Genomic DNA, 23,332 nt, shown 5'->3' with positions numbered 1-23,332 from the left:
CATTTTCGTGTTGTGATCGCTGTCATGAATTGAGACAAAAATTGTTAGTCATTCTCACTCATTCAGTGCCATCTTAAGTCCATACGTACCTGTCACTGTCACCCGAAGCGATCAGCCCCACAGTCTGTACTGTGAGTATTTATCACAGTATTATGACACACTTTGTAAATGAATTGCACAGCGATATGTATCAATGTGGTGTAATTTTTAAAAAATATTCTGTTTTAAAATTGTGAGTGATGTTCAGGGTCGGAGCTTATTGCATGCAAACGTGCCAGTCTGTGTATCGCGTATTCTTGTTCCGTTTTCGTTGGACCCAAATAGGGGGTATTGCTGAATACCGAAATCTACCAAATTCCACTCAAGTGGGGAGTGGACCAGAGACCATGGGAGGTGAGCACCAGTGGGGATTGAACCAGAGACTATGGGAAGTGAGCACCAGTGGGGATTGAATCAGAATCTATGGGAGTTGGGCACCAGTGGGGATTGAACCGGAGAGTGGGGGGTGAACCCTGGACCAGGGGAGGTGGACACAAGTGGGGAATAAACCCGGGACTATAGGAGGTTGGTATCAGTTGGACACAATTTGAGTTGAACCAGAGACTAGGAGGTCAACAACACCAATGGAGAGTGATCCAGAGACTACCCGAGGTTGACACCATTGGAAAGTGAACCCGGGACTAGGAGAGGTGGGCATTTATCTTCGTCTTCTTCTTCGTCTTGTGGAAACCTCCAATATTGTCGAGGATCACTCCACAGTTTGTAGGGTTTTATTTTAAACTTGCTAAAATTCTGCACATAATACTTTTTTAAAAGACAAACACACACATAGATTAAAAAGTCACGTTGTGAACTCTAGCAATCGCGTGAAGGCATGTTGGCAACCGTTTTCAGCCACTTCAGCTGGGAGGCTATTCCATAGTCGGGCAGTGGAAGGGAAAAACGAATACATGTGGGCGTCTGTTTTTGATGTTGGGATGGTTACTCTTGCTGTGTGTCCCCTCGTATTTCTTGTGCCGATATCTTTGATGTCGTTTGGAAGTTTAAGGTACGATTTTTGTAGTAGATCTTGAGGAACAATTTAAGTTTATCTATCTTTCTTCTCTTTTCCAGAGGTTCAAGGCCAATCCGTTGTGATATTTCAGACGCACTTGAGAAAGGATCGAATGTGTTTGTGATAAGTTTAAGGCACGATTTTTTGTAGTAGATCTTGTGGAACAATTTAAGTTTATCTATCTTTCTTCTCTTTTCCAGAGGTTCAAGGCCAATCCGTTGTGATATTTCAGACGCACTTGAGAAAGGATCGAATGTGTTTGTGATGCGTCTTGCTGTTTTTCTTTGTATGTTTTCTAAGTGTCGATGTTTTTCTTTGTATATGGGTCCCAAATTGAGCTATCATACTCCAAAATTGGTCTAACAATAGTTTTAAAAGCAAGTGTTTGAGTTGTGATTGGGCATCTTTTTGAATTGCGGGTGATGTAAGCGCTTGTTTGATTTGCCTTTGAAGCCAGGTGACGTATGCGGTCGTTCCATTTGAGGTTTTTAGCAAACTCAATGCCAAGGTATTTTGCTGTCTTTACATGTTCCAGGTTTTGACCATGAAGTTGGTATTCAAATGTAATAGGTGCTTTCTTATTTGTGATGGTTAGAACATTGCACTTGTGGGGAGTAAACCAGAGACTGGGAGGCGAGCACCAGTGGTGAGTGAAACGGATCACCCACCAATTGGTGGATTTCGGTATTGGGTATACTGTTAAATACCGAAACCCACTCCTATGGGAGGTGGGACTTTATCCGAACTACACTTAAAATACAGTGGAAACCTGACTGATATAACAGGGATGGTGGGACCAGAGCAAAAGTCCTGTTCTAGCCGATCCCTGTTACATCAGAAATACAAGGGAAATAAGCACATAATTGACTTTTTCAAGTGATCTAATACATCGATTACCTCCCTTGCCAAAAAACTGCATGCGTCAGGGATTGTGCGCAATGTAAATTATAATACCATGTAGGTATAGGTCTAGATACAACTTTTTTTTTTTCTTCTTTTTTTTTTTACCTTTTTAAAAAAATTATTTCAATCTTTATTATTCATCAATGAAATAAAAGACAAGTGGGAACCAGTTGGCTTCAGGCATGTGCCCCCCCCCCCCCCCCCACCCAAAGGTGCTTTCCCTCCTTAGTCAGACAAAAAATTGTTTAAAATGAACATAATATTATATAATTATTATTTCAAAGGGGAAATTGAATGGGACCTTATCATAGTCATTGTTTTTTAAAGCAATCAGCTCGACCTCTCACTAGCCACTTTTGATGACATATTCCCCCCTGTTGTCGTATCTAGTCCTGTGTTATCTACGTTCCTCACCGTGCGACAAGGCCTAAAATTTATTAGCAGTTTTCCTTCTTGGTTGTTCCCGTGTTATAGCCGATTTGGTTCAAGTGAGGCCATGCTATAACCGATAATTTTTAATAGAGACAAAGAGCGGTAAAAAACGGGGATTTGAAAAATCCCTGTTATACCCGATCCCTGTTATAAATGGTTTCCACTGTACATTGAATTACAGTGGACATAATATGCATTAAACACACATTTCTATATTCTAACAAAACTCAGTAACATTAGTTTAAGGTATATTATCAGTTGTTGAATAATATAGGACTAATATATGAGATTCATACGGTATTCATTAACATTTTAAAAGATTCCCTTTATTAATCCCATATGGGAAATTTGTCTCTAGGGTCTATTCCAAGGGAAGACTGGAATAACCCAGGCGTCAGCCGCAGTGCAGTGTTGTGCTGCATCTGAAGTGAAGTGTCACCTGGGTCTATAATTGTCACAATTTATAGTAGATTGTTTCAGCGGGTTGTTGTTGTTTTGTTTTGTTTTTGTTTCTTTTTTTTTTTTTTCTTTTTTTTCTTTTTTGTTCTTTTATTTGTAAATTTAAAAAAACAAACATTTTCATGTCATGTTGATATCTAAGTTCAAGACTCTCGGCCTACGTTACCCAGGGCGTCAATTACGTCGGACGGAATAAAGTACAAGGGTAGAATGACAAGTAGTGCGGGGCGGTCCTTGGCAAGCTTAAGGACCACGGTCCTACGGTCCTTGGGAAATGAAGACCGCAAGGACCGGTCCGTTCATTCTTGAACCGTTAAAGACCGCTACACGATGAAAACCGTGGCCTACAGGAGTAAAACACACGGAGTAGTCACACTCATTTCAAATTGTAACCTAATTAGAGAAGAGGGGTGATGCCTTCTTTATTTGCTCACCGTACTTCATTGTTACTTCGATAATTTAATAAAATTTGAAATTTATCCCCATTAACGGAGATAATGGCATCGCCCAAGGCGTTGATCGAGTTGTTCGTGGCGTTGATACACACACGCAACTCCTCCACCCCCCCCCCCCCCCCCCCCCCCCCACACACAACATTAGAGGGCAGCGAGCATTGAAGAGTAAGAGAGAGACGTGAAGTTATAATAAGAGGGGGTGGATGAGGTGATAAGAGGGGTCGATGGTGACTTTTCGCCAGATCTAACAAACTCAGCTACCCATTCATTGCTGAGTAGACAGGGATTCAGAAAAAAATCGACTGCACCCGGGATCGATCTCTGGCCCTTTGCGTATAAAGAGAGTGCTCTATCAACTGAGCTATCGGGGTCCCCAAATATTCTATTGGACCTTTTAAAAATACAGACGTTATAACTGGTTTTTTTGGACGGAAGAAACTAATGAAACTCATATTACTTGATTAGTTAAAACACCAAACGAAATTTTAATATTATTGTATTATTTTAAATGACAACAATGCGATAGAAAGGAGTGGCGACAAGAGATGGACAAAAGAAAACAAAAAATCAGACTTGCAACTTGCTAGGTTCGACACACACACACACACACACACACACATCTTTAGTAGTCACATACATTTCAAACAATAACCCATTAGAGAAGAGGGGTCATGCCTTCATCATAGATCATTGTCATTGCGATCATTATGGTGCAGTAAATTTTGAAATTTACCCCGTATAATGGAATCGTCCAAGGCGTGCGCCTCCTGTTCCCCCCATCTCACACACGAAAGGGCGGTTTGCGGAGTGGAGGGAGGTGGTCGTCTGCCTCTATGGTCGTCTGTGTCGTTTAGTGTATGGCAAAGGGGGGTGGGTGCGATTAATTAAGTGGGATGGGTGGTGATTGGTGGAAGATAGGCAAAGGACCGAGGCAACGAATCGCTGGGGAAGTAGTATGGCGCGAGACCGTTGAAAGGTGATAAGAAGTGAGGACCGCCGGCGGTCTTCCTCTTTGGGACTGGACCACGGTTCACAGCTAAAAGACCGTGGGACCGGTCCTCGGTCCGGTCCTCAGCGCGGCACTAATGACAAGTCTTGACGCGGTTCTTGTATTTACAAAACTAGAATAGATACGAAATTGACAAAGGTATCAAAACAAAGCTCAGTTTATGCCCTTTCCGTTGATCATTTGAAATGTCAGCATAGTCACCGTTCCCATCCACACAGAGCCGCCAACAATGCACCAGTTAGGCCTATTGTATCGCGTCGAAGAGGAAGTCACGTGGTGAACGTCGACACCTACGAGTCACATCCGCCTGCACCTCGCCATCATTGTCTTGAGGTGTCTAGTATTAAGAAAAGGATTAAGTCACTTGGCGTTGTAAGGGGGATGTTCTACGACTTGAAGGAAGCAGATGCCCTTACAGAAAGAACGTCATCCTTCCGGTGAAGTGTCTCATGCTGCTTTTAGGAAAGCCCATCATCCTGGTTTTGCGCATGCGTCTCTCGTCCTCGCTACCGGTGAAGTGGCTCATGCCGCTTTCAATATAGCCCATCGCCATTTTAAATTCTCCAGTAACGACAAATTGTGCAACAGACCACTTCTTTATTTTTTTCTCTCCATGTGCCAAAGACGAATACAACACGCTATTTCAACCAACTATATTATACATTTCTAAACTACTCGTATCTGCATCATTATATAAATTAGCAATAATGTTTTAATATTATATTAAAGTCTATGTTCGACACTTGTTGTCTTCGACCATACTACGTTGAAAATACCGGTTCTCGTCCGATCACCGAAGTCCAGCAACGTCAGGCGTGGTTAGTACTAATATGGGTGACCGCTTGGGAACCCCACGTGTTGTAGACATCTTTTTTTTTAATTTATCTATTTTACAATTTTATTACATTTTTAATAATTTGATTTATTTGGGTTTATTTTAAATTGTTATTTAAATTTTGTTTTTTTTATAGTAGTAGTTGTAGTTGTTGTTGTTGTTGTAGTAGTAGTAATAACAATAACAATAATAATAATAATAATAATATATTAAATTCTAATTTCGACAGTTGTTGTCTACGACCATACTACGTTGAAAATACCGGTTCTCGTCCGATCACCGAAGTCAAGCAACGTCAGGCGTGGTTAGTACTTATATGGGTGACCTCTTGGGAACCCCACGTGTTGTAGACATCTTTTTTTTCAATTTATCTATTTCACAATTTTATAACATTTTTAATAATTTTATTTGTTTGTTTTTTAAATTGTTATTTAAATTTTGTTTTTTATATTAGAAGTAGTAGTAGTAGTAGTAGTAGTAGTAGTAGTAGTAGTAGTAGTAGTAGTAGTAGTAGTAGTAGTAGTAGTAGTAGTAGTAGTAGTAGTAGTAGTAGTAGTAGTAGTAGTAGTAGTAGTAGTAGTAGTAGTAATAATAATAATAATAATAATACTAATATTATATTAAATTCTATTTTCGACACTTGTTGTCTACGACCATACTACGTTGAAAATACCGGTTCTCGTCCGATCACCGAAGTCAAGCAACGTCAGGCGTGGTTAGTACTTAAATGGGTGACCGCTTGGGAACCCCACGTGTTGTAGACATCTTTCTTTTTTAATTTATCTATTTTACAATTTTATTACATTTTTAATAATTTGATTTATTTGGGTTTATTTTAAATTGTTATTTAAATTTTGTTTTTAATAGTAGTAGTTGTAGTTGTTGTTGTTGTAGTAGTAGTAATAACAATAACAATAATAATAATAATAATAATAATATATTAAATTCTATTTTCGGCACTTGTTGTCTACGACCATGCTACGTTGAAAATACCGGTTCTCGTCCGATTACTGAAGTCAAGCAATGTCAGGCGTGGTTAGTACTTAGACTGGTGACCGCTTGGGAACCCCACGTGTTGTAGACATATTTATCTATTTCACAATTTTATAACATTTTTAATAATTTCATTTGTTTGTTTTTTAAATTGTTATTTACATTTTGTTTTTTATATTAGAAGTAGTAGTAGTAGTAGTAGTAGTAGTAGTAATAATAATAATAACAATAATAATAGTAATATTATATTAAACTATTTTCGACACTTGTTGTCTACGACCATACTACGTTGAAAATACCGGTTCTCGTCCGATCATCGAAGTCAAGCAACGTCAGGCGTGGTTAGTACTTAAATGGGTGACCGCTTGGGAACCCCAGGTGTTGTAGTGATCTTTTTTTAAAAAAAGTTTTTAAAAAATATAAATTCATCTATTTTACAATTTTATTACATTTTAAATGATTCTATTTGTTTGTGTTTTTTAATTCTTAATTAAATTTTTTTTTTATAGCAGTAAAAGTAGTAGTAGTTGTTGTAGTAGTATTTAGTAGTTAGTAGTAGTAGTATAGTATGTAGTAGTAGTAGATAGTATGTAGTATAGTAGTAGTAATAGTATAGTAGTAGTATAGTAGTAGTAGTAGTAGTAGTAGTAGTATAGTAGTAGTAGTAGTAGTAGTATAGTAGTATAGTAGTGAGTAGTATATTAGTAGTATAGTATGTATAGTAGTAGTTGTATATAGTAGTAGTAGTTACTAGTAGTAGCACTAGTAGTAATTAGTAGTAGTAGTAGTAGTAGTATAGTAGATAGTAGTAGTAGTAGTAGTAGTAGTAGTAGTAGTAGTATAGTAGTATAGTGAGTAGTAGTATTAGTAGTAGTATGTAGTAGTAGTAGTATAGTAGTAGTAGTAGTATAGTAGTATGCAGTAGTAAGTATTAGTATTTAGTAGTAGTATTAGTAGTAGTAGTAGTAGTAGTAGTAGTAGTTAGTAGTAGTAGTAGTAGTAATAAATAATAATAAGTAATATTATATTAAATTCTATTTTCGACACTTGTTGTCTACGACCATACTACGTTGAAAATACCGGTTCTCGTCAATCACCGAAGTCAAGCAACGTCAGGCGTGGTTAGTACTTGGACAGGTGACCGCTTGGAACCCCACGTGTTGTAGACATCTTTTTTTTCAATTTATCTATTTCACAATTTTATAACATTTTTAATAATTTTATTCGTTTGTTTTTTAAATTGTTATTTAAATTTTGTTTTTTATATTAGATAGTATAGTAGTAGTAGTGTAGTAGTAGTAGTAGTAGTAGTATAGTAGTAGTAGTAGTAGTAGTAGTAGTATGTAGTAGTAGTAGTATAGTAATAATAATATATATAGTAATATTATATTAAATTCTATTTTCGACACTTGTTGTCTACGACCATACTACGTTGAAAATACCTGTTCTCGTCAATCACCGAAGTCAAGCAACGTCAGGCGTGGTTATTTTTAATATTATTTTTGTTTTTATTGTATTAAATTTTTTTTTATAAAATATAGTAGAGTAGTAATAGTAGTAGTATGATAGAGTAGTAGTAGTAGTATAGTAGTAGTTATATAATATAATAAATAATATATATTAAATCTATTCGACACTTGTTTACCCATATACTTGAAAACGTTTGTCACACGAGCAGCACGTCAGCGTGTTAGTACTAATGGTGCCGCTTGGAACCCACGTGTTGTAACATCTTTTTTTTTTATCATTACATTTATACATTTTAAATTATTTGTGTTTTTATTTAATTTTTATGTTTATATAGTATTGTTGTGTATATAATAATAAATATATAATATTTATATTGAATGGTTAGAATAGTTGAATAGTTGCATACAGTGAGTAGGTGTATATTATGGTGAAGTTGAAGTGTGTAGATTTTAAGTTAAATATTATTTTTATTTTATTAATTTAATGATTTGTTGTTTATGTATTAATGTTTTTGTAAGTATAGTATATGTAGTATAGTAGTAGATAGTATATAGTGTAGTAGTTAGTAGTATATAGTAGTATAGTAAGTATTATATGTATATTATATTAATTATTCGACTTGTTCTAGACATATACGTGAAATACCGTCTGTCATCACAAGTCAGCAAGTCAGGGTGCTATAGTGACCCCACTGTGTAGATCTTTTTTTAATTTATATTTCACAATTTTATATTTAATATTATTGTTTTTTTTTAATGTTTATTGTTTTTATTTAGAATAGTATATAGTATAGTAGTTAGTAGTGTAAGTGTATAGTAGTATATATTAATAAATAATAATAATATTATATTAATTATTCGAACTTGTTGTCTCGACCTATACGTGAATACGTTCTCGTCATCCGAGTCAGCAACGTCAGGCGGAGTACAGTTAGACATCTTTTAAATTTAAAAAATTTCTATTTACATTTATACATTAATGATTCTATTGTTGTTTTAATTTATAATTTTTTTTTATAAATGTGTGAGTAGTAAGTATAGTAGTAGATGTAATATAGTATAGTTATAAGTGTTAGTATAGTGTAGTAGTAAGTTAGTATAGTATAGAATAATATTATATATATATTAAATCTATTTCGACACTTGTTGTCTACGACATATCGTGAATACCGTTTCCATCACCGAAGTAGCACGTCAGCTGTAGTACTGTGAAGTACCGCTTGGAACCCACGTGTACATCTTAAAAAGTTTTAAAAATTAAATTATCATTTTACATTTATACATTTTAAGATTCTATTTTTTTTTAATTTTAATTAAATTTTGTTTTTTTTGCAGTAAAATTAGTTGTTGTTAGAGTAGTAGTAGTAGTAGTGTAGTAGTAGTTATAGTAGTAGTAGTTAGTAGTAGTAGTATTTAGTAGTAGTTTAGTATAGTAGTGAGTAGTAGTAGTAGTAGTATAAATATATATAATATATATTTATTAAATTCTATTTTCGACATTGTTGTCTACGACATACTACGTTGAAAATACGGTTCTCGTCATCACCGAAGTCAAGCAACGTCAGGCGTGGTTAGTACTTATGGGTGACCGCTTGGGAACCCACGTGTTGTAGACATCTTTTTCTTTAATTATTATTCACATTTTACATTTTTAATAATATTATTTTTTTGTTTTTAATTGTTATTAAATTTGTTTTTTTATATGAAAGTAGTAGTAGTAGTAGTAGTAGATAGTAGTAGTATTATAGGTAGATAGTAGTATGTAGTAGTAGTAGTTAGTAGTAGTAATAATATAATATAAATAATATTAATATTATATTAATTCTATTTTCGACACTTGTTGTACGCATACTACGTTGAAAACACGGTTCATCGTCCGTCACGAAGTCAGCAACGTCAGGCGTGGTTAACTTAAATGGGTGACCGCTTGGAACCCCGTGTTTAGACATCTTTTTTTTCAATTTATTATTTTACAATTTTATTAATTTAAATATTTGATTTTTGTTTTTTTAAATTGTTATTTAAATTTTGTTTTTTAATAGAAAGATAGTGTGTAGTGTAGTGTTGTGTGTTGTAGTATAGTATGTATAAATAAATAAGTTAATAATAATAATAATATATTAATTCTAATTTCGACAGTTGTTGTCTACGACCATACTGTTGAAAATACGGTTCTCGTCCGATCCCGAATCAAGCACGTCAGGCGTGGTTAGTTTAAATAGGTGACCGTTGGTGAACCCCACGTTTGTAACATTTTTTTTTAAAAAGTTTTAAAAAAAATATAAATTATATTTTACAATTTTATGAATTTAAATGATTCTATTGTTTGTGTTTTTTATTGTTAATTAAATTTTGTTTTTTTATGAGTATAATAGTAAGTAGTAGTAGTCAGTTTAGTAGTAGTAGTTAGTAGTATTGTTAGAGTAGTAGTAGATTATATAGTTAGTATATAGTAGTATAGTAATAATAATATAGTAGTATATATAAATTTATTTCGAACTTGTGTTACGACATACTACGTGAATACGTTTAGTCAATACCGAGTAAGAATGTCAGTGTGGTTAGTACTTAGAGAGTGAACGTGAACACTAGTTTAAATATTTTTTTTTTAATTAATTTATATTTCACTTAATTTATAACATTTTATAGATTTATTTGTTTGTTTTTTTAATGTATTTAAATTTTGTTTTTATAGTAAGTTGTATATATAGATAATAGTAGTAGTAGTATGATGTTTAGTAGTAGTAGATATAGTTAGTAGTAGTAGTAGTTGATAGTAGTAATTGATAGATAATTTTAATAATAAATATTATTATATTAAATTCTATTTTCGAACTTGTTGTCTAGACCATATACGTTGAAAATACCGTTCTCGTCCGATCACGAAGTCAAGCAACGTCAGGCGTGGTTAGTACTTAGATGAGTGACCGCTTGGGAACCCCACGTGTTGTAGACATCTTTTTTTAAAAACAGGTGTTTTAAAATATAAATTCATCTATTTTACAATTTTATTACATTTTAAATGATTCTATTTGTTTGTGTTTTTTAAGTGTTAATTAATTTTTTTTTTCAGCAGTAAAAGTAGTAGTAGTAGTAGTAGTAGTAGTAGTAGTAGTAGTAGTAGTAGTAGTAGTAGTAGTAGTAGTAGTAGTAGTAGTAGTAGTAGTAGTAGTAGTAGTAGTAATAGTAGTAGTAGTAGTAGTAGTAGTAATAATAATAATAATACTAATATTATATCAAATTCTATTTTCGACACTTGTTGTCTACGACCATACTACGTTGAAAATACCGGTTCTCGTCCGATCATCGAAGTCAAGCAACGTCAGGCGTGGTTAGTACTTAGATGGGTGACCGCTTGGGAACCCCACGTGTTGTAGACATCTTTTAAAAAAAAAGTTTTTAAAAAAATATAAATTCATCTATTTTACAATTTTATTACATTTTAAATGATTCTATTTGTTTGTGTTTTTTAATTGTTAATTAAATTTTTTTTTTATAGCAGTAAAAGTAGTAGTAGTAGTAGTAGTAGTAGTAGTAGTAGTAGCAGTAATAGTAGTAGTAGTAGTAGTAGTAGTAGTAGTAGTAGTGTGGCGTAGTTGCACACATATGTAATGGCTTGTGATCGTATAGTGGTGTTTTTGATAGATGGTAGTATTATCCTTTGCGTTGTGTTGTAGATGTTAATAATGACGAAAGAGTTCAAGGGCCGATGATGATAACTGAATGTACAACATCAAGACATTCAAATAAAAGTCCAGATTCCAAGTTTCATTTCTTACAGTTTTATTTGTTTGTGATAAATTCAAAATCCAAATCAAATAGCATGTTCATAATTCAATCAGTTTCATAAATTCCAAATCCAAATCATGATAAATTCCAAATCCGTAAAATCAATCCAAATGTTAGGTCGTTTTGCCTAAGTAACCATTTTCAATATGCGTGGAATATTTCTAAGTCCGTAAAATAAAAGATTCTTAGTAGGATGTTAGAACTTAGGTAAGTGCAGCTCATTGTAAAGTAGAATCAGAATCCTCCTCTCGTTTTCCTCGAAACATCCTCTTTTATCCCTATCAAAATTTTACCCACAGTTCCATTGTTTCCACGCCCCCTTGCAGTTATTGACAGTTCCCTGTCAGTCTATAATCCAACCCCTAAGAGTAAGACCAAATCATAATCAAACCTGAAACGTCAATTCCTACATATTGATGTTAAACCCCGCCTTTTATGATATAACATTATTTTGATAAATGCCCCTTTCACCTGTTTCAACACCCCTAAACCAATTTAAGAATGATTGATTAAATAGTACTCAACATGATAACCTGTCCAGTAACTTTGACACAAACGGTCTCAAGTAACCTGGACATAAAACTGCGCACACGTGTCATGCGTCTCAAATAGCTTGGACATAAAACTGCCCACACGTGTCATGCACTGACCAAGCTTAACTGATATGCCTGCACTATGTACTCACTAAACCCATTTGCTGATATATATAATTGACAGTTTTGCACCAAATTTCTTAGATAACCTTTTGCATAGGCTTACTCTCTTACATACGCCCCTTTCTTAGAATTTAAATTGACTTAAAACAATTTCAATTAAAAAAATAACAGTAAGAGATTAAATATATATCTAATGTCGAACTAAAATGCAATAAACAAATGTAAGAAATAGTCTATATTTTTTAAAATGACAAATACTTATACCAGTTAAACATTTAACAACTTTAAACTTTAAATTCAAAAACACCAAAGTTGATTACAACATTCATATATATCGATTATAGGTTTTAAAGTATTAAATTCACAAACATCAATTTTGATTACAACATCTAGATAGATATATATCGATTATAGGTTTTAAAGTATTAAATTCACAAACATCAAATTTGATTACAACATCTAAATAGATATATATCGATTATAGATTCTTTTTTCTTTCAAATTACAACATCAAATCTATCAAAAAGAGATTAAAATTTAGATTTACCAACACCAAAATTGATTAAAACATTTATATTTATCGATTAAACTTTTTTAAAGTATTACAACATCGACAGTAAGATATCATTTATTTAAAAATTCAAAGAAAAAGTATCTTTTCACCTTAAATTCCATCTTCATAGCAATAAAAGTGTTTAATTCTCGTCATATCCCATCACACATACATATTATTGCGTGAAAAAGGATGGTTCAATTTCCATTTGTGATATACTCACGTTATCTTATTCAATCTCAAATTCAACTCTATACGACATGGGTGATAATCTCAGCTTCCATGTATGTCTACTCATTTACTGTCATCTCAAAACCAATACCTTGTATATTCCCTTATATTGTATGATTCCATTGAAACAACATTATTACATTAATTCCAACTTATAATATGTGGTACAAATAATATTTCATAGACATCTAGATTCAAATACGAAGAATTATATTTCAATTAGTAAAAAAAAATATTTAAAAATAAATCATAATAATAACATTATCATCCTTTTAAAATTCAAGTTGAAGTTATTATCATTCATTGTTCATTGTTGATGTTTCAGTTTTTAAGCTTTTTAAGTCACGACGGTGTAGTTTACAACTACATTGATATCAAATTGTTCTTTGTGGTCATCCATCAGAGGTCACATTTCTCAGTAATCCGTTCGTTTTGAGAATGGTCATCCTGTAAAAATTGTCAGTAATTGTTAATTAAGTCATTGTCTCCATTTAGAATGAGTTTTCATGTCATGAAAAAAAATATATCAACTATAAGAGTTGAGGTGATTGTATCTAGTCTACGTGTTGCATTGTTGTGTGTGTTGTGGTCACTGAATAGCCCAAGTGTCATAAATTCAATTTAATAATTGTTAATTAATTAAAAACTTTTTCCTCTGTAAATGTCTTCGAATTATCACCATAATGTCTTCACATTCAAATATTTAGTGTTTAATAAATAATCAGACATTAGTCTGTCCGACTTGTTCACATCACATATTTAGTGTTTAGTAAATAATCAGTCATTAGTCTGTCCGACTTATTCATATTTAGTACAGTGTAAATAACTAAATAAGTAAAATCTAACACAGTATGTGATTGTGGGCTGTTACTAAAGTGACCAACTTTTGTATTTAGTGTGTTGTATTTGTTCGAGTCTTTTGAATTTGGGACGAAAAAAGACTCTACAGGTAGCAAACGTATGCTTAACCTGTTGGAAGGAAGAATAAAATCTAGCCTTATATTATGCAACCGCTGAAAATGGTTACATTAAAACGTTGATTTCTTGGTCTTGTGACGTCGCTGTAATCCATTCATCTCCGGCATCTGGGTCGATTCTCCTCGTTGATATTTGTGGTTGTCTTGTGTATACGTTGAGTCTCATTGTAGATGAAATTGTAAAAATTCAAGATTAACTGTGTGCGAGATCTTGAATTTAAATGAAGTTTGACTTATCCAGCAAGTCAAAAGAAAGTTGTGAACTCAGCCATGTGTTGACAAAGAGTTCGTGTGTAGTAGTCGACAGAGGTCGTGTGTTGTAATTGTCTGTGTTTGTTGATCGAGTTTCGATGAGGTGACATTTGAGTACACACCAGGTAGATGATGTAATCTGTAGAGTACCGGTGGGTGACGTGAGTCCAATCACCAGGTAGATGATGTAATCTTGCAGAGTTCCGGTGGGTGATGTGAGTCCACACACCAGGTAGATGATGTAATAATAACGTAGTCTAGTAGTGTATGTAGTAGGGTCGAATAAGGTCAACAATATTTTCGTTATTTGAACGCAGGTTGTTGAATATCATACGATAATGAATCCAAGGAAATTGCTCATGTGGCGTTTTGCGATACTTTTTCCTGCATTGTCTTATATACATATATAGCCTTTATCTTTTACAATGATACTAAGACAGGCGTTATTATAATATTCAATGTTTATAAGTTGTAGATATGGGTGCTGCACACTTGTATATTGACATAAGTTTAAATTTGAATACGCTCACCACTGAATATGATGGAAGTAGTATTGTTCACAATTGGACATCATTTTTGTAAAAACAATCGTATCTTGAACGTTTATGTAATTATTGACATCGTACATCGTTGGATATTGTTGTTGTAGAAGTAAATACAAGTAATCCAATTGTTCAATAAAGAATGTAAATATAAAAAAGGTTCATGGAAGAAATCTGTGTTGATACAGATATTATTTTATGAATTCTGTCAAGTTTGTATAAGTTGAAAGGTACGATGTAATTGAGGTTGCTGTGTATTTGTAGTCTGTAGATTGTGTTGATTCTGGACGTATCAATGGCGTAGTCGAGATTGTTACTCCATTTTAATGTATTCGTGGATAGACCAAAGGGATTAGGACATTTCCCGACCTCTGTTGTGGCTGTGTTTGAGTTGCCTCTGTCGTTGTCATCAGCGTTCCCGTTATGACTGATGGTTGCAAGTGTCCTCTTTCGTGATGACTGTATCATGTTTTAGTGCAAACACTACTTCTGCCTTTGATTAACTCGAATTATTCCCCTTAGAAAATCCCTAATTTAATGAAATATGATTTTGTTTATTTTATCATTATTATTAGTGTTATCGTAGCACTTCCTACCATTTCAATTTATTGCTGAATGATTACACACTTAAGATTTGACAATTGAACATAACTTCTTCTTCAACTCAGTTACAAATTTTATGATATAAATGTTAAATTCAAACCACGCAGTAAATATTGATTACAATTACAACAGCAAATCGATAGGAGAAAAAGATGATAATCAAAATATTCGCAGAAACAATATACACTCTGCTCAATAAAAATTCAATGTTTCGCGCCTTTGCCCTCGGCTTATAAAAATATTCATACAACTTATTGCGATGTAATCTCGCGCCTCTTAATATAGCATTGATAAATGTGTGCGCTTTAACCACGCGCATCGTATTTATAAAAATTCACCGCCTTCTGCATCATTTCAAAATGTTAAACCATGCGCTTTAATCAAACGCAAAATAAAATATTCCCGAACGCCTCATTCCTGCGTCTCTTAATTTAAATCGTGTGCACTTTAATTACCGCGTCTTACATCACTGCGCTTATTTACCCACTATGCATTTACAGCATTTTACCATATGGGTTACTTATAATTCGCTGATTCTTAACAAGTTAACCACTTGTGTCACAAATATTATCAGCTCACATGACATGATAATGCATTTTCAATATTTTGTTATTCTTCCGTAATAACATTTTAACTCCCATTACAAGACATCAGTCTTTCATAATAATTAATACTCCGTCATTTTATTTGTTCTCCGACTTTAAACCAAAAGTCCGTTATTCCGTTATTATGAGAATATGTCTCCTTTTAAAAATCACGACGAAACGCGTTTCAAAACAAAACTAAACAAAACAACGATTGACTCATATTCCGCATAAATCATTTCAACTTAATTTCCAGTGATAAAATCCAAATGTCTTATGTAATCTATTATAACGCCATGTCTCATTACACAAGTAAATAAGCTCTGTTGTCGATTACTTGGCTGCGTTAACCACACATTTATTACCAAGAATACAAACAGATATAAAACTTTGCTCTTTGCCATGAACCCATGAATCTCAAAGAGTCAATATCAACCTACCAATTCATCCCTATTGACGGAGAAAAATATAACCAATGATGTTGTAATATAACAATAAATACCATAAGACATTTTTCAATTATCAAAACTTATAATGTACGTGTTTTTATTGCCATCATCTTCTTGAGTCATTTTGACAGAAAATAAAACGTAACAACATTAAATAATGGACCAACTGTCATGTAATTCCAACAGTAACATACAAAAATTGAAATAAAAATCGACACATCTTTGTTACTGATATTAACAAAACATTGCCATTAACGGTACAAATTAATATTCGAAGATTTGTTCCGAAACGCCCGATTATAAGTAAACGCATTTTCATTTATTTTGAAAAATAAAACGCACTAAAATATTCATTTAAATTCTGCAATTTTTCTTCATCTCTCCCTCTCCTCTTTTTAAATATTTAAAATACATATAGCATCAATATGATATTATTATTATTATTATTATTATTATTATTATTATTATTATTATTATTATTATTATTATTATTATTATTATTATTATTATTATTATTATTTTGCCGTTCTATAATATATTGTTTTCACTTTTTGAATATAATATATTGCCCTATATATCTATATTTTTTTTAAAATTTCCTTTTCTATCTGTGACTCTTAATTTAAATATTATTTAGTATATTTATCTATTTTTTTAAATATCGTCTTTTGTCAGAATTTTAGGAATCATCTATAATTTCAATATTTTTTTTCATATTTCAATACAAAATAATTCCACTACTTCACCTTCAAAATTGATATTCATTTTCTTTCCCAAATAAAACTATTTTCCTATCTGTTCACAATTTTCACTTCAAAATTCGAGTCTCACAAAAACTTTAATAGATGTTAACACCGCAACAATATACATTTCTTGTGTATCCATGGTTCGGAATAATAACATCTTTACATCCTGGTACCATCGCTCCAAATAAGATATATAAGAATCCTGAGTCACGACACCAAATTAGATGCATAATGTGGCGTAGTTGCACACATATGTAATGGCTTGTGATCGTATAGTGGTGTTTTTGATAGATGGTAGTATTATCCTTTGCGTTGTGTTGTAGATGTTAATAATGACGAAAGAGTTCAAGGGCCGATGATGATAACTGAATGTACAACATCAAGACATTCAAATAAAAGTCCAGATTCCAAGTTTCATTTCTTACAGTTTTATTTGTTTGTGATAAATTCAAAATCCAAATCAAATAGCATGTTCATAATTCAATCAGTTTCATAAATTCCAAATCCAAATCATGATAAATTCCAAATCCGTAAAATCAATCCAAATGTTAGGTCGTTTTGCCTAAGTAACCATTTTCAATATGCGTGGAATATTTCTAAGTCCGTAAAATAAAAGATTCTTAGTAGGATGTTAGAACTTAGGTAAGTGCAGCTCATTGTAAAGTAGAATCAGAATCCTCCTCTCGTTTTCCTCGAAACATCCTCTTTTATCCCTATCAAAATTTTACCCACAGTTCCATTGTTTCCACGCCCCCTTGCAGTTATTGACAGTTCCCTGTCAGTCTATAATCCAACCCTAAGAGTAAGACCAAATCATAATCAAACCTGAAACGTCAATTCCTACATATTGATGTTAAACCCCGCCTTTTATGATATAACATTATTTTGATAAATGCCCCTTTCACCTGTTTCAACACCCCTAAACCAATTTAAGAATGATTGATTAAATAGTACTCAACATGATAACCTGTCCAGTAACTTTGACACAAACGGTCTCAAGTAACCTGGACATAAAACTGCGCACACGTGTCATGCGTCTCAAATAGCTTGGACATAAAACTGCCCACACGTGTCATGCACTGACCAAGCTTAACTGATATGCCTGCACTATGTACTCACTAAACCCATTTGCTGATATATATAATTGACAGTTTTGCACCAAATTTCTTAGATAACCTTTTGCATAGGCTTACTCTCTTACAGTAGTAGTAGTAGTAGTAGTAGTAGTAGTAGTAGTAGTAGTAGTAGTAGTAATAATAATAATAATAGTAATATTATATTAAATTCTATTTTCGACACTTGTTGTCTACGACCATACTACGTTGAAAATACCGGTTCTAGTCAACCACCGAAGTCAAGCAACGTCAGGCGTGGTTAGTACTTAAATGGGTGACCGCTTGGGAACCCCACGTGTTGTAGACATCTTTTTTTTTTTTAAAGTTTTAAAAAAATATAAATTCATCTATTTTACAATTTTATTACATTTTAAATGATTCTATTTGTTTGTGTTTTTTAATTCTTAATTAAATTTTGTTTTTTTTATAGCAGTAAAAGTAGTAGTAGTTGTTGTACTAGTAGTAGTAGTAGTAGTAGTAGTAGTAGTAGTAGTAGTAGTAGTAGTAGTAGTAGTAGTAGATACTAGTAGTAGCAGTAGTAGTATATAGTAGTAGTAGTAGTAGTAGTAGTAGTAGTAGTATAGTATAGTATTAGTAGTAGTATTATTAGTTAGTAGTAGTAGTATTAGTAGTAGTAGTAGTGTATAGTATTAGTATATAGTAGTAGAAGTATTAGTATTTAGTAGTAGTATAGTTAGTATAGTAGTAGTAACTAGTAGTATATAGTAGTATAGTAGTAGTAGAGTAGTATGTGTAGTATTAAGTAGTAGTAGTAGTAGTATGTAGTAGTAGTAGTATAGTAGTAATAGTAGTAGTAGTAGTAGTATTAGTAGTAGTAGTAGTATGTAGTAGTATAGTAGTAGTAGTAGTAGTATAGTAGTAGCATAGTAGTATTAGTAGTAGTAGTAGTAGTATGTAGTAGTAGTAGTTAGTATGTAGTAGTAGTAAGTAGTAGTAGTAGTAGTAGTAGTATAATAATATAGTAATATATATATTAATTCTATTTTCGTACACTTGTGATTTACGACATATACGTTGAAATACCGTGTTCTCGTCAATCACCGAAGTCAGCAACGTCAGGCTGTGTTAGTATTGGACAGTGTACCGCTTGGAACTCACGTGTTGTAGACATCTTATTTTTTTCAATATTATCTATTTCACAATTTTATACATTTTTAATAATTTTATTCGTTTGTTTTTTAAATTGTTATTTATATTGTTGTTTTTATATTAGTAGTAGTAGTAGTAGTAGCAGTAGTAGTAGTAGTAGTAGTAGTAGTAGTAGTAGTAGTAGTAGTAGTAGTAGTAGTAGTAGTAGTAGTAATAATAATAATTGTAATATTATATTAAATTCTATTTTCGACACATGTTGTCTACGACCATACTACGTTGAAAATACCGGTTCTCGTCAATCACCGAAGTCAAGCAACGTCAGGCGTGGTTAGTACTTAAATGGGTGACCGCTTGGGAACCCCACGTGTTGTAGACATCTTTTTCTTTTTAATTTATCTATTTCACAATTTTATAACATTTTTAATAATTTATTCTTTGTTTTTTAAATTGTTATTTAAATTTATGTTTTTATATTAGAAATAGTAGTAGTAGTAGTAGTAGTAGTAGTAGTAGTAGTAGTAGTAGTAGTAGTAGTAGTTAGTAGTAGTAGTAGTAGTAGTAGTATAATGATAATAATAATAATAATCAATATTATATTAAATTCTATTTTCGACACTTGTTGTGTACGACCATACTACGTTGAAAATACCGGTTCTAGTCAATCACCGAAGTCAAGCAACGTCAGGCGTGGTTAGTACTTAAATGGGTGACCGCTTGGGAACCCCACGTGTTGTAGACATCTTTTTTTTCAAATTATCTATTTTACAATTTTATTACATTTTTAATAATTTGATTTATTTGGGTTTATTTTTATAAATATTGTTTATTTAAATTTTGTGTTTAATAGTAGTAGTTGTAGTTGTGTTGTTGTTGTAGTAGTAAGTATAGAATAAAACAAATAATAATAATAATAATATAATTAATTTCTATTTTCGACACTTGTTGTCTACGACAATACTACGTTGAAAATACCGGTTCTCGTCCAATCACCGAAGTCAAGCAACGTCAGGCGTGGTTAGTACTTATATGGGTGACCGCTTGGGAACCCCACGTGTTGTAGACATCTTTTTTTTTAATTTATCTATTTTACAATTTTATAACATTTTTAATAATTTGATTTATTTGGGTTTATTTTAAATTGTTATTTAAATTTTGTTTTTAATAGTAGTAGTTGTAGTTGTTGTTGTTGTTGTAGTAGTAGTAATAACAATAACAACAATAATAATAATAATAATAATAATAATAATAGTAATAATATATTAAATTCTATTTTCGACACTTGTTGTCTACGACCATGCTACGTTGAAAATACCGGTTCTCGTCCGATCACTGAAGTCAAGCAATGTCAGGCGTGGTTAGTACCTAGACAGGTGACCGCTTGGGAACCCCACGTGTTGTAGACATCTTTTTTTTTCAATTTATCTATTTCACAATTTTATAACATTTTTAATAATTTTATTTGTTTGTTTTTTAAATTGTTATTTAAATTTTGTTTTTTATATTAGAAGAAGAAGAAGAAGTAGTAGTAGTAGTAGTAGTAGTAGTAGTAGTAGTAGTAGTAATAGTAGTAGTAGTAGTAGTAGTAGTAGTAGTAGTAGTAGTAGTAGTTAGTAGTAGTAGTAGTAGTAGTAGTAGTAGTAGTAGTAGTATAGTAGTAGTAGTAGTAGTAGTAGTAGTAGTAGTTAGTAGTAGTAGTAGTAGTAGTAGTAGTAGTAGTAGTAGTAGTAGTAGTAGTAGTAGTAGTAGTATGTAGTAGTAGTAGTAGTAGTAGTAGTAGTAGTAGTAGTAGTAGTAGTAGTAGTATAGTAGTAGTAGTAGTAGTAGTAGTAGTAGTAGTAGTAGTAGTAGTAGTAGTAGTAGTAGTAGTAGTAGTAGTAGTAGTAGTAGTAGTAGTATGTAGTAGTAGTAGTAGTAGTAGTAGTAGTAGTAGTAGTAGTAGTAGTAGTAGTAGTAGTAGTAGTAGTAGTAGTAGTAGTAGTAGTAGTAGTAGTGTAGTAGTAGTAGTAGTAGTAGTAGTATAGTAGTAGTAGTAGTAGTAGTAGTAGTAGTAGTAGTAGTAGTAGTGTAGTAGTAGTAGTATAGTAGTAGTAGTAGTAGTAGTAGTAGTAGTAGTAGTAGTAGTAGTAGTAGTAGTTAGTAGTAGTAGTAGTAGTAGTAGTAGTAGTAGTAGTAGTAGTAGTAGTAGTAGTAGTAGTAGTAGTAGTAGTGTAGTAGTAGTAGTAGTAGTAGTATAGTAGTAGTAAGTAGTAGTAGTAGTATAGTAGTAGTAGTAGTAGTAGTAGTATAACAATAATAATAATACCAATATTATATTAAATTCTATTTTCGACACTTGTGTCTACGACCATACTACGTTGAAAATACCGGTTCTCGTCAATCACCGAAGTCAAGCAACGTCAGGCGTGGTTAGTACTTAAATGGGTGACCGCTTGGGAACCCCACGTGTTGTAGACATCTTTTTTTAAAAAAAAGTTTAAAAAAAATATAAATCCATCTATTTTACAATTTTATTACATTTTAAATGATTCTATTTGTTTGTGTTTTTTAATTGTTAATTAATTTTTTTTTTATAGCAGTAAAAGTAGTAGTTGTAGTAGTAGTAGTAGTAGTAGTAGTAGTAGTAGTAGTAGTAGTAGTAGTAGTAGTAGTAGTAGTAGTAGTAGTAGTAGTAGTAGTAATAATAATAATAATAATAATAATGTTAATTAAATTTTGTTTTTTTTTAGCAGTAAAAGTAGTAGTAGTAGTAGTAGTAGTAGTAGTAGTAGTAGTAGTAGTAGTAGTAGTAGTAGTAGTAGTAGTAGTAGTAGTAGTAGAGTAGTAGTAGTAGTAATAATAATATAATATAATAATACTAATATTATATCAAATTCTATTTTCGACACTTGTTGTCTACGACTATACTACGTTGAAAATACCGGTTCTCGTCCGATCACCGAAGTCAAGCAACGTCAGGCGTGGTTAGTACTTAGATGGGTGACCGCTTGGGAACCCCACTAGTTGTAGACATCTTTTTAAAAAAAAATTTTTTTAAAAATATAAATTCATCTATTTTACAATTTTATTATATTTTAAATGATTCTATTTGTTTGTGTTTTTTAATTGTTAATTAATTTTTTTTTTATAGCAGTAAAAGTAATTAGTATAGTAGTTAGTAGTAGTGTAGTAGTAGTAGTAGTTGTAGTAGTAGTTAGTAGTAGTAGTAGTATAGTAGTAGTAGTAGTAGTATGTATTAGCAGTTAGTAGTATAGTAGTAGTATTAGTAGTAGTAGTAGTAGTAGTAGTAGAGTAGTAGTAGTTAGTAGTAGTGTAGTAGTAGTAGTAGTGTAGTAGTAGTAGTAGTAGTAGTAGTAGTAGTAATGGTAGTAATAATAATATTAGTAATATTATATTAAATTCTATTTTCGACACTTGTTGTCTACGACCATACTACGTTGAAAATACCGGTTCTCGTCCGAACACCGAAGTCAAGCAACGTCAGGCGTATTTAGTACTTATATGGGTGACCGCTTGGGAACCCACGTGTTGTAGACATCCTTTTTTTTTTTTTAAAGTTTTTAAAAAAATATAAATTCATCTATTTTACAATTTTATTACATTTTAAATGATTCTATTTGTTTATGTTTTTTAATTGTTAATTAAATTTTGTTTTTTTTTAGCAGTAAAAGTATAGTAGTAGTAGTAGTAGTAGTAGTAGTAGTAGTAGTAGTAGTTAGTAGTAGTAGTAGTAGTAGTAGTAGTAGTAGTATAAGTATATAATAATAATACTAATATTAAATTAAATTCTATTTTCGACACTTGTTGTCTACGACCATACTACGTTGAAAATACCGGTTCTCGTCCGATCACCGAAGTCAAGCAACGTCAGGCGTGGTTAGTACTTAGATGGGTGACCGCTTGGGAACCCCACGTGTTGTAGACATATTTATCTATTTCACAATTTTATGACATTTTTAATAATTTTATTTGTTTGTTTTTTAAATTGTTATTTAAATTTTGTTTTTTATATTAGAAGTAGTAGTAGTAGTAGTAGTAGTAGTAGTAGTAGTAGTAGTAGTAGTAGTAGTAGTAGTAGTAGTGTAGTAGTAGTAGTATAGTAATAACAATAATAAT

General features: G+C 32.2%; 10 non-coding genes and 6 pseudogenes across 10 annotated transcripts; all 16 read left to right on the top strand.

Annotated features, from left to right (window-relative positions):
* Positions 1-5,060: 5,060 nt before the first annotated feature.
* LOC144974307 (5S ribosomal RNA) lies at positions 5,061-5,179 on the top strand. The gene has a single exon (XR_013645710.1). It is a non-coding gene; the product is annotated as a 5S ribosomal RNA (ribosomal RNA).
* Positions 5,180-5,381: 202 nt separating this feature from the next.
* On the top strand, positions 5,382-5,500 carry LOC144974280 (5S ribosomal RNA). The gene has a single exon (XR_013645685.1). It is a non-coding gene; the product is annotated as a 5S ribosomal RNA (ribosomal RNA).
* Positions 5,501-5,792: 292 nt separating this feature from the next.
* On the top strand, positions 5,793-5,911 carry LOC144974272 (5S ribosomal RNA). Its single transcript, XR_013645679.1, has one exon. It is a non-coding gene; the product is annotated as a 5S ribosomal RNA (ribosomal RNA).
* A 201-nt stretch (positions 5,912-6,112) lies between these two features.
* Positions 6,113-6,231, top strand: LOC144974260 (5S ribosomal RNA; annotated as a pseudogene).
* Positions 6,232-6,411: 180 nt separating this feature from the next.
* LOC144974329 (5S ribosomal RNA) lies at positions 6,412-6,530 on the top strand (annotated as a pseudogene).
* Positions 6,531-7,192: 662 nt separating this feature from the next.
* On the top strand, positions 7,193-7,309 carry LOC144974270 (5S ribosomal RNA; annotated as a pseudogene).
* A 3,561-nt stretch (positions 7,310-10,870) lies between these two features.
* On the top strand, positions 10,871-10,989 carry LOC144974285 (5S ribosomal RNA). Its single transcript, XR_013645690.1, has one exon. It is a non-coding gene; the product is annotated as a 5S ribosomal RNA (ribosomal RNA).
* Positions 10,990-18,295: 7,306 nt separating this feature from the next.
* Positions 18,296-18,413, top strand: LOC144974255 (5S ribosomal RNA; annotated as a pseudogene).
* A 1,064-nt stretch (positions 18,414-19,477) lies between these two features.
* LOC144974319 (5S ribosomal RNA) lies at positions 19,478-19,595 on the top strand. Its single transcript, XR_013645721.1, has one exon. It is a non-coding gene; the product is annotated as a 5S ribosomal RNA (ribosomal RNA).
* Positions 19,596-19,840: 245 nt separating this feature from the next.
* Positions 19,841-19,958, top strand: LOC144974263 (5S ribosomal RNA; annotated as a pseudogene).
* A 205-nt stretch (positions 19,959-20,163) lies between these two features.
* LOC144974305 (5S ribosomal RNA) lies at positions 20,164-20,282 on the top strand. The gene has a single exon (XR_013645709.1). It is a non-coding gene; the product is annotated as a 5S ribosomal RNA (ribosomal RNA).
* A 221-nt stretch (positions 20,283-20,503) lies between these two features.
* On the top strand, positions 20,504-20,622 carry LOC144974324 (5S ribosomal RNA; annotated as a pseudogene).
* Positions 20,623-21,555: 933 nt separating this feature from the next.
* Positions 21,556-21,673, top strand: LOC144974318 (5S ribosomal RNA). The gene has a single exon (XR_013645720.1). It is a non-coding gene; the product is annotated as a 5S ribosomal RNA (ribosomal RNA).
* A 436-nt stretch (positions 21,674-22,109) lies between these two features.
* LOC144974308 (5S ribosomal RNA) lies at positions 22,110-22,228 on the top strand. Its single transcript, XR_013645711.1, has one exon. It is a non-coding gene; the product is annotated as a 5S ribosomal RNA (ribosomal RNA).
* Positions 22,229-22,635: 407 nt separating this feature from the next.
* On the top strand, positions 22,636-22,753 carry LOC144974298 (5S ribosomal RNA). Its single transcript, XR_013645702.1, has one exon. It is a non-coding gene; the product is annotated as a 5S ribosomal RNA (ribosomal RNA).
* Positions 22,754-23,022: 269 nt separating this feature from the next.
* LOC144974326 (5S ribosomal RNA) lies at positions 23,023-23,141 on the top strand. Its single transcript, XR_013645722.1, has one exon. It is a non-coding gene; the product is annotated as a 5S ribosomal RNA (ribosomal RNA).
* The last annotated feature ends 191 nt before the right edge of the window (positions 23,142-23,332 follow it).

This window comes from Berghia stephanieae, chromosome 5 (assembly GCF_034508935.2).
Source record: "Berghia stephanieae isolate SIO BIC M18660-M18661 chromosome 5, UCSD_Bste_1.3, whole genome shotgun sequence".
NCBI lineage: Eukaryota > Metazoa > Mollusca > Gastropoda > Nudibranchia > Aeolidiidae > Berghia > Berghia stephanieae.
Note: the sequence above shows the minus strand (reverse complement) of the source record. Positions and strands in the feature narration are given on the sequence as shown.